Consider the following 9405-nt stretch of genomic DNA (forward strand, 5'->3'; position numbering starts at 1 on the left):
GTATGAATAGGGCTGTGAGTTTCAGTGAAGTTAGCATGTGTTTCAAAATAAAATATGCTTTTGGATCTATCCTGGAAACAAAAAAAAACCCCTTTAATAATTATTAAAAACTGTACTGTTCTGTCATGAAAACAATAACGTAGATGGGAATTCAGAAATTCCAAATACATTCTCACTTGCCGTCGTGGTAACGCGATGGAATGTGGTGTTATTGTTGCCATATGAACAGATGCCCTTGCCCAAGGTCATGTAACAAATAAGCAGTATCTTTTAGCCAGGTCTTCTCTTTGAAGCCCGAACTCTTTCTACTACTCTATTCCTTCTAACGTGCTAAAACGCAATTTTATTTGTTTAAAGAGAAAGAAAGCATTTTCAGTTCTCCTACTGATTTTGTTCATGCGTAAGCTCAAAAAACAGGGAAATGTAGTCCTATAACATTTTTTTAGTGTTTATTTATGTATTTTTGAGAGAGAGCACAAGCAGAGGAGGCGCAGAAAGGGAGGGAGACACAGAATCCAAAGCAGGCCCCAGGCTCCGAGCTGTCAGCACAGAGCCCGACGCAGGGCTTGAACTCACGAACTGTGAGATCATGACCTGAACTGAAGTCGGACACTTAACCGACTGAGCCACCCAGGCGCCCCTAGTTCATTATGTTAGATCATCTCATTTCCTAGCTTTCTCTCTTTGCACCCTGCCATGGTGGGATTAATGCCATTTTAGTCTGTGTCAGGCTTTTCATCACAGGATGGTTGAGGGAGGGATGTCTCTGGGATGGCTATGCGCTCAGCGGTTCTGGCATGAGGTTTGAAAACAAGCAGCTTAGGGGTGCCTGTGTGGCTCAGTCGGTTAAGCGTCCGACTTCGGCTCAGATCATGATCTCACGGCTTGTGAGTTCGAGCCCCGTGTTGGGCTCTGTGCTGACAGCTCAGAGCCTGGAGCCTGCTTTGGATTCTGTGTCTCCCTCTCTCTCTCTTTGCCCCTCCCCCACTTGCATTCTGTCTCTGTCCCTCAAAAATGAATAAACGTTAAAAAAAATTTAAAAAAAAAGAAGCAGTTTAACAAAGCTGGCCTTCTCTAAGAATTTGCCCGCCCTCCCCCACCCCCCGCCCAAATTTCAGCAATTCGTGTAGCTCTTTGTTTTACCCCAGGGTCAAAAAAGCGGAGGTGGTTATTTTCCAACCAGAGAGAACATCACCTGCTTTGACTGCTACTGTGAAATTCCTCCATGGTTCCATGCCTATCTCCACCATGTTCTCAGAACTCCCATAATGGAAGAGCACAGAGTTCCTTCTCTATCTTTGCAAGACACAGAAATACCAGAAGCTTCAGGTGGTGCCCTTGTATTCAGTTGAATTTTAAAAATCTTTTTTTAAAAAAATTATTTATTAAACATTAAAAAAAAAAAAAAAAAAAAAATATATATATATATATATATATAAGGGGCACCTGGGTGGCTCAGTCGGTTGAGTGTCCGACTCTTGATATCAGCTCAGGTCATGATCTTGCGGTCTGTGAGTTTGAACCCCACATTGGGCTCTGTGCTGACAGCGGGGAGGCTGCTTGAGATTGTCTCTCTCCTTCTCTCTCTGCACCTTCCCTGCTTGTGCTCTCTCTCTCTTTCTCAAAATAAATAAACATTAAAAACATCTATTAAAATTCATTTAAGTAATCTCTACACCCAACTTGGGGCTCGAACTCATGACCCTGAGATCAAGAGTCACATGCTCTTCAGACCGAGCCAGCCAGCCAGGGGCCCCTCAGCTGAGACAATCTTATTTACAAGAAAACAAGTTAAAGATAATAAAGAAGATTATTTTGTGGTTTTGGAAAACGAGTTTATAATATAATCATAGCCAAAAGCTTACATCTTTTCTGATATTAAAACTCAGCAGAGGGGTGCCTGGGTGGCTCAGTCGGTTAAGCATCCGACTTCGGCTCAGGTCATGATCTCACGGTTCGTGGGTTCAAGCCCCGCGTTGGGCTCTGTGCTGACAGCTTGGAGCTTGGGACCTCCTTCGGATTCTGTGTCTCCCCCTCTCTGCCCCTCCCCTGCTCACGCTCTGTCTCTCTCTCAAAAATAAACATTAAAAAAGAAAACTTACAGAAATTGTTTTGTTGGCAATAGGTCAGGGAACCACCCTATAGGGTTAGATACATCAAGCAGCTAACTTTTATTGGGTTTACTGAATTAAGTCGATGACAAGGAAATATATTAGGTGCCTGTGGTATTTGTTGACTACATCTGAAGCCCTAAATCTCTTAGCAAAAAGGTGTGAGCCAGTGGGAAAGTGAATGTCGATCCTACAGGGGTGTGTGTGCTCCTGAAATCTTTATTTAAAATTTAAAAAAAAAAATTTATTTTTGAGACAGAGAGAAGGGCAGAGTGCAAGCGAGGAAGGGGCAGAGAGAGAGGGAGACACAGAATCCGAAGCAGGCTCCAGGCTCTGAGCTGTCAGCACAGAGTCCGACTCAGGGCTCGAACCCACGAACCATGAGATCATGACCTGAGCCGAAGTCGGCCGCTTAACCGACTGAGCCACCCAGGCACCCCCAGACATCTTTAATTTTAATTGGAATGCTGTGATGTTTCTTTGTTTCTTATTTTTCCCCGTGTGTCCTCCTTCTTCCTTCATCCACGTTTCTTCCAACAGTTTTCTAAAGTAGAATTTGTGGGAAACCTGTGTTTGTTTTAAAGTTGGAATTTTATGAGCCAGTCCTTTATGTGATAGTATTCCCAAGAAATCAGGAGTTATGTCTCTATTTTGGAAATACTATTTTATTTTATTTTATTTTATTTTATTTTATTTTATTTTGAGAGAGTGAGTGTGTGTGTGTGCACGCACTCGTGCACAAGCAGGGAAAGAGGGAGAGACAATCTCAACCCTCACCCAGTGTGAAGTCCAACACGACACTTGATCCCGTGACCCTGGGATCATGACCTGAGCTGGAACCGAGAGTCGAACGCTCAACCGACTGAGCCACCCAGGAGCTCCTAGGAAGTACAATTTTTAAAACTGCAGTAGTCACTTATTAATTTCACTGAAAGTATACCATCAAAAAGTGATAGTTGCTGGGTGCCTGGGTGGTTCGGTGAGTGAAGCGTCCGACTTCAGCTCAGGTCATGATCTCACAGTTCGTGAGTTCAAGCCCCGCGTCAGGCTCTCTGCTGTCGGCACAGAGTCTGCTTCAGATCCTCTGTCTCTGTCTCTGTCTGCCCCTTCTAGAACTCCTCTCTCTCTCTCTCTCTCTCTCAAAAATAAACATTTTTTAAAAAGTTGATATTTGCACTTTTAAAGCATTTTAGATGATACAATGTGAGATAAAGGAATAATTCACATTTCCAGAGCTCTGCAATGTCCTCAAAACAGCTTTAGGTATGATAGACCTCATTCAATAATGCCAAAGGGTGCCTCCTTTGTTAGCATTTTCCAAGGGTTTCTTACTCTAGGTCTGGTCAGAAGCCTGCTCCTAGCTCCCATCCCTGGCTTTGACCTCATTCTCTACATCTGTAAATGTAATAGGTTGGATGACGCTCTAGGAAGAATATAGTTATGGTGGATGCATTCGTGAGCAACGATAAACAACAAAATTGGGAATAATATAGCTGACTGTCTCTATGGTAACCTCCATTAACTGTGCGTATGCATATTTGACTCATTGCGGTAATTTGCATTTTAAAATAGAAATGATTTTTTTTTTGCTCATAATCACGCATTTGTGATCATCATTTACTTGTGAGTGCAGTGATTATTTCTGCTCCGGAATCATAAAAGCTGTGGAGGAGGTGGGTAGAAGAGACACAGGGAAAGAGATGATTCATTTTAACCTTTTCTGAAACAAACAGGTAATTACTTCAGGGGAGAAAAAAATGACTTTATCTATTTCCTGCCACCATCCACCCCCGGAAACCTTTCCCAGTGATGTAACGTCTTTCTGCATTGACTTTGTCCTTCAGCTGTGGCGGTCAGGCTGGGGCTTCTTTTCAAGTGCTGCCTAGACTTGAGAACACTTTGCATTTGTCTTATGCCTGGTGGGGACAATCCTCTGAGGTCCTCATTTGGTAAAGTCTCCCCGTGAGAATTTAAGAAGTGCTTCAGAGCAGGGGTGCCTGGGTGGCTCAGCCGGTTAAGCGTCCGACTCTTGGTTTCGGCTCAGGTCATGATCACCGCGGTTCATGGGTTCGAGCCCCGTGTCGGGCTCTGTATGGACAGTGTGGAGCCTGCTTGGGAGTCTCTGTCCCTCCCCCGCCCGTGCTCTATCTCTCTCCCTCTCAAAGTAAATAAATAAACATTAAAAAAAAAAATAAACGGAAGTGCTTCCTCACCCTCGTTAAACCGGATGGCTGAACAAAGTGTAACATTGTGACCCTGAGGCTTGGGATTTGAATGTCCCACCACGTATTTCTTCCCATCAAGAAACCCTAGGCTTTTCCATTTTTAAACCTCCTGTATTTCCCAGCCAGTCTTCATCAGTCTCAAAAGTTAGCAAAGCTTTTTCTCACACAGGGTTATGGCTGCTAACACATTCAAAAGCAATTACATTCAGAACTCTTGCTTATGGCTTGAAGCTTCCAGCAAATCTCTGCCTGCCTGCTTTTCCTGTCCCTCCTGAAATTCCGACCCCATCCATGCCCACGGTCAAAGCCGCTCCTGTGGCTATTTGAATTTGCTTCCTGTCTTTCTCATCCCCTGTCTGGTTTTCTGGCTGCTGTCAAAGCCAGCTTCTTGTTTACCGTGATTCTCTCTTTTTAAAAAAAATTTTTTTCACGTTTATTTTTGAGTGAGAGAGGGACAGAACACAAGTGGGGGAGGGGCAGAGAGAGAGGGAAACACAGAATCCGAAGCAGGCTCCAGGCTCTGAGCTGTCAGCACAGAGCCCGACATGGGGCTCGAACCCATGAACTGGGAGGCCATGACATGAGCCAACGTTGGACGCTTAACCGACTGAGTCACCCAGGCGCCCCTTGTTTACGGTGATTCTCTTGGTGAGAATCCTAAAGGGCTTCAACTCTCAAGACATAGAACCCGATTTTCCTGCTTGTTTGGACATTTCTCTCCTTGTCTTTGTTATTCTACTTAGACCCAGACAAGTAACATTTTCTTCTGCATTGGTAAAACTGTCTAGTTTTCTTCTCAAAGATATTTCACCACGGTTGGTGATTTGAACCGATAACATGTTGCATGTACCACGCATTCCTTTCCTTAGTCCTTGAAAATAATCTTCAGCTTTTGTTCTGCTATATGGTTATTCCCAGCGACTTTTTTTTTTTTTTTTTGGAAGCATGGTACCTTCAAGTTGCTACTTTTGTAAAGACCACAGTGATTAAAAAGCAAACAAAAAAACCCTCTCATTTTATCGCCCCCAAAGTCCTAATGCTTCCAAGGAAGATTGTGGAATGGCCAGGGGACAGTCCGTACCACAGAAAGTGTATCTTTGTTTCTTAGCCGAGTGATAAAACACGGGCCCCTGCAGCTCAATGGGTGAAGTGTAATTTATATTCAGATTTAGTGGCAAAGGGTTTGCATTCCAATTCCTTGGAAAAGTAATAATCCGGGTGTGGTATGGAGGGTAGCGTTTCGCTAATCAGATTAGTGGACTGCCGGATCCCAACATTCTCCTGTTTACTAAATATAAGAACTTTCTGAAGAATGCTGCAAGGCCAAAACAGCCTCTCTCTCTCTGAGTACTATTTTGCCTTCTAGATTGAGTGATTCAGATGCTTGAGAGGTGGCCAGAGAAAGGAGGCAGAATTGGGTTACAGCCCTCATTTGCTAGGCTTTGAGCAAAGAGTGAATATTATTTATGGAATGGGTGTTAAAGTATAGTTGCAACAGTCTTATAAATTTTAAGGTTGGCCTTTGAGAACATTTGGATTTCAGAGGATACATTACAATTACAGGATTGATCTCTTTTAAACTCTGTAGAGGAAATAGCCACCCCCCCCCACCCAATTTTTGACACTACAAGGCAATATTTTGAATATTTTGAATCGAAATGTCCCATAATGCCCGCCTCTTTATTAAAAACTCACCCATGGGCGCCAGGGTGGCTCAGTTAAGCGTCTGACTCTTGATCTGGGCTCAGATCATGATCTCATGGCTGTGAGACGGACATGTGTATTGGCTCCTCGCTGAGTGTGGAGCCTGCTTGGGATTCTCTCTCTCCCCTGCTCTCTCTCCCCTCCTCTCTCTGCCCCTCCCCTGCTCACGCGCACCCTCTCTCACTCAAAATAAATATATATTTTTAAATTTTTTAAAAATTAAAAATTCTCCTGTAACAGTGTACCAGTATGTAATAATGGAACTGTGTTCAGCATAAGTCCTTCTTTTGACACGTTTATATTGCGTGAACACTGTGGGATGTGTCAATTTCCACTGCCATTACCATGTGTTTTTCTTATTGTTTATGATTTTTCCAGTTGCTGCACACATAGCATAGTAGAAACCAGTCGCGCATTGGAGTCAGGAGAACTGGTTTGAGGTCCAGCTTACTAATCAAGTGGTGCTCAAATCACCATGGCAAAGGGTCAAAGAAGTCCATTCTCTGAAGTCGGTGTATATGTTCATTTATAGCCTAATATTCTTCTTCTTGACTTCCCAATTCACTCTGTCATAAAGATTCTAGCTGTAACTGGAATCTTTGGAAGAAAGAAAGAAATCCAGAGACTGATACTTTCTTCATAATTTCCAGAGTTTTAACATGTAGGGTGTATATAGGGGCGCCTGGGTGGCTCAGTCGGTTAAGTGTCTGACTTTGGCTCAGGTCATGATCTCATGGCTCATGAGTTCGAGCCCTGCATTGGGCTCTGTGCTGACAGCTCGGAGCCTGGAGCCTGCTTTGGGTCCTGTGTCTCCCTCTCTCTCTGCCCCTCCCCGGCTTGCACTCTGCCTCTCTCTCTCAAAAGTAAATAAACATTAAAAAAAAAAAATGTAGGATATATATATATATATATATATATATATATATATATATAAACTAGATATTTGAGGGGCTCCTGGGTGGCTCAGTTGATTGAACGTCCAACTCCTGATTACAGCTCAGGTCATGATCTCACAATTCATGGGATTGAGCCCTGCATCGGGCTCTATGCTGACAGTGTGGAGCTGCTCGGGATTCTCTCTCTCTCTCTCTCTCTCTCTCTCTCTCTCTTTCCCTCTCTCTGCCCCTCCCCTGCTCATGCTGTCTCTCAAAAATAAATACATTTAAAAAACAATAAAATGGTGCAGTACCGACTTCAGTAATTCATGTACAACCTTCACTACCAAATGAGCAGTATTTACTTCCTATGTTTCCCTTAACTAACGCACATTTTGAAAATGCTTTATTATTATTTTTCTTTAGGTTAGCTCTGTGCCCAACGTGGGGCTTGAACTCACAACCCCGAGATCAAGAGTCACACACTCTACTGACTGAGCCAGCCAGGTGCCCCTAAACTGATGCACATTTTGAAGGTTAAATGAAACGATGTTCAGTCCTAAGTGCAGGGTGCATTTATCACTGGTGGTAAGTATGGACACAGCGTTAAATATCAGCGAATCACAGGTGAAAGAGACAGCGCCTTTCCCGGGCTCCTTCAGCTTCTGTGTCTCGGTCTGGAACGTGTGATGACAGAAGAACAGCCCTTGGGCTGAAACCCTTCACCAAACAGTAGGATTTAGCTAAAATTCAAAGACTAGTTTTCGTTGTACTGACACCCAGTATATAAAGGGGGAAAAACCAAATAACTTACAACAAATTTTGTGATCACATTAACATTCTCCTTTAAGAACGTAAATTGTTGGGGGGCGCCTGGGTGGCTCAGTCGGTTGAGCATCCGACTCTGGCTCAGGTCACGATCTCGCGGTTCGTGAGTTCAAGCCCCGAGTCGGGCTCTGTGCTGACAGCTCGGAGCCTGCTTCGGATTCCGTGTCTCCTCTCTCTGCCCCTTCCCTGCTCATGCTCTGTCTCTGTCTCTCAAAAATGAATACATGTAAAAAAAAATTTCTTAAAAGAACATAAATTGTTGGGACACCTGGCTGGCTTAGTTAAGCGTCCAACTCTTGACCTCAGCTCAGGTCTTGATCTCAGGGTCATGAGTCTGAGCCCTGCATTGGGCTGGTGGAGCCTACTTTTAAAAAAAAAGGGGGGCGACTGTGTGGCTCAGTCGGTTGAGTGTCCGACTTCAGCTCAGGTCATGATCTTGTGGTTCGTGAGTTCAAGCCCCACATCGGATTCTGTGCTGACAGCTCAGAGCCTGGAACCTGCTTCAGATTCTGTGTCTCCCTCTCTCCCTGCCCCTTCCCTGCTCACGCTCAGTTTCTCTCTCTCAAAAATAAAAATAAACATTTCAAAATTAAAAAAAAAGAATATAAATTGTTAAATACAGTTAATCTTATTTAGGAAGATGTAAGCGAACGTGTTAGAATTGACATGTCACTACTCTTTTATTGGTATTCTTTTTTAAATGTTTATTTATTTTTGAGAGAGAGAGAGTGTGAGCGGGGAAGGGTCAGAGACAGAGGGAGACACAAAATCCAAAGCAGGCTCCAGGCTCTGAGCTGTCAGCACAGAGTCCGACCTGGGGCTCGAACCCACGTACCATGAGATCATGACCTGTGTTAAAGTCGGACACTTAACTGACTGAGCCACCCAGGTGCCTCTTTAATTTAATCAAAGCAATTCACAATTATTGTTGGGATTTTTCAAAGAGCCACACAGAAACTCAGAAAAGCAATAAAATGCCAGATAAAGAAGCCAGATCTTTTTAGTATTTTGCTTCTTTCTAAAATATCTGAGACCCTGTTATATAACTAACTTGAGTTGTTATACAGGTAACCATTGAACAACACAGGTATGAACTATATACACGGATTTGTTTTTTTTTTTTTTTTTTTTCAACGTTTTTTATTTCTTTTTGGGACAGAGAGAGACAGAGCATGAACGGGGGAGGAGCAGAGAGAGAGGGAGACACAGAATCGGAAACAGGCTCCAGGCTCCGAGCCATCAGCCCAGAGCCTGACGCGGGGCTCGAACTCACGGACCGCGAGATCGTGACCTGGCTGAAGTCGGACGCCCAACCGACTGCGCCACCCAGGCGCCCCCGGATTTGTTTTTATAAACGTGGCACAGTGCGGTACACATATCTTCTCTTTCTTATAGCTTTCTGAATATCTTTTCCTTTTTCTCTAGCTTACTTGATTGTATGAATACAGTATATAGTAGATGGAACATGAAAGAAATATGCGTCCATCGATTATCAGTAGGCTATGAGTAGTTAGGCGTTTAGGGAGTCAGAAGTTACACGCTGATGTTTGACTGTATGGGGTGGAGGTCAGCACTTCTAACCTTTGCTTAAATTTTTTTTTAACGTTTATTTATTTTTGAGACAGAGAGAGACAGAGCACGAATGGGGGAGGGGCAGAGAGA

The sequence above is a fragment of the Neofelis nebulosa genome, chromosome X (genome assembly GCF_028018385.1).
Source record: "Neofelis nebulosa isolate mNeoNeb1 chromosome X, mNeoNeb1.pri, whole genome shotgun sequence".
NCBI classification, from domain to species: Eukaryota; Metazoa; Chordata; class Mammalia; order Carnivora; family Felidae; genus Neofelis; species Neofelis nebulosa.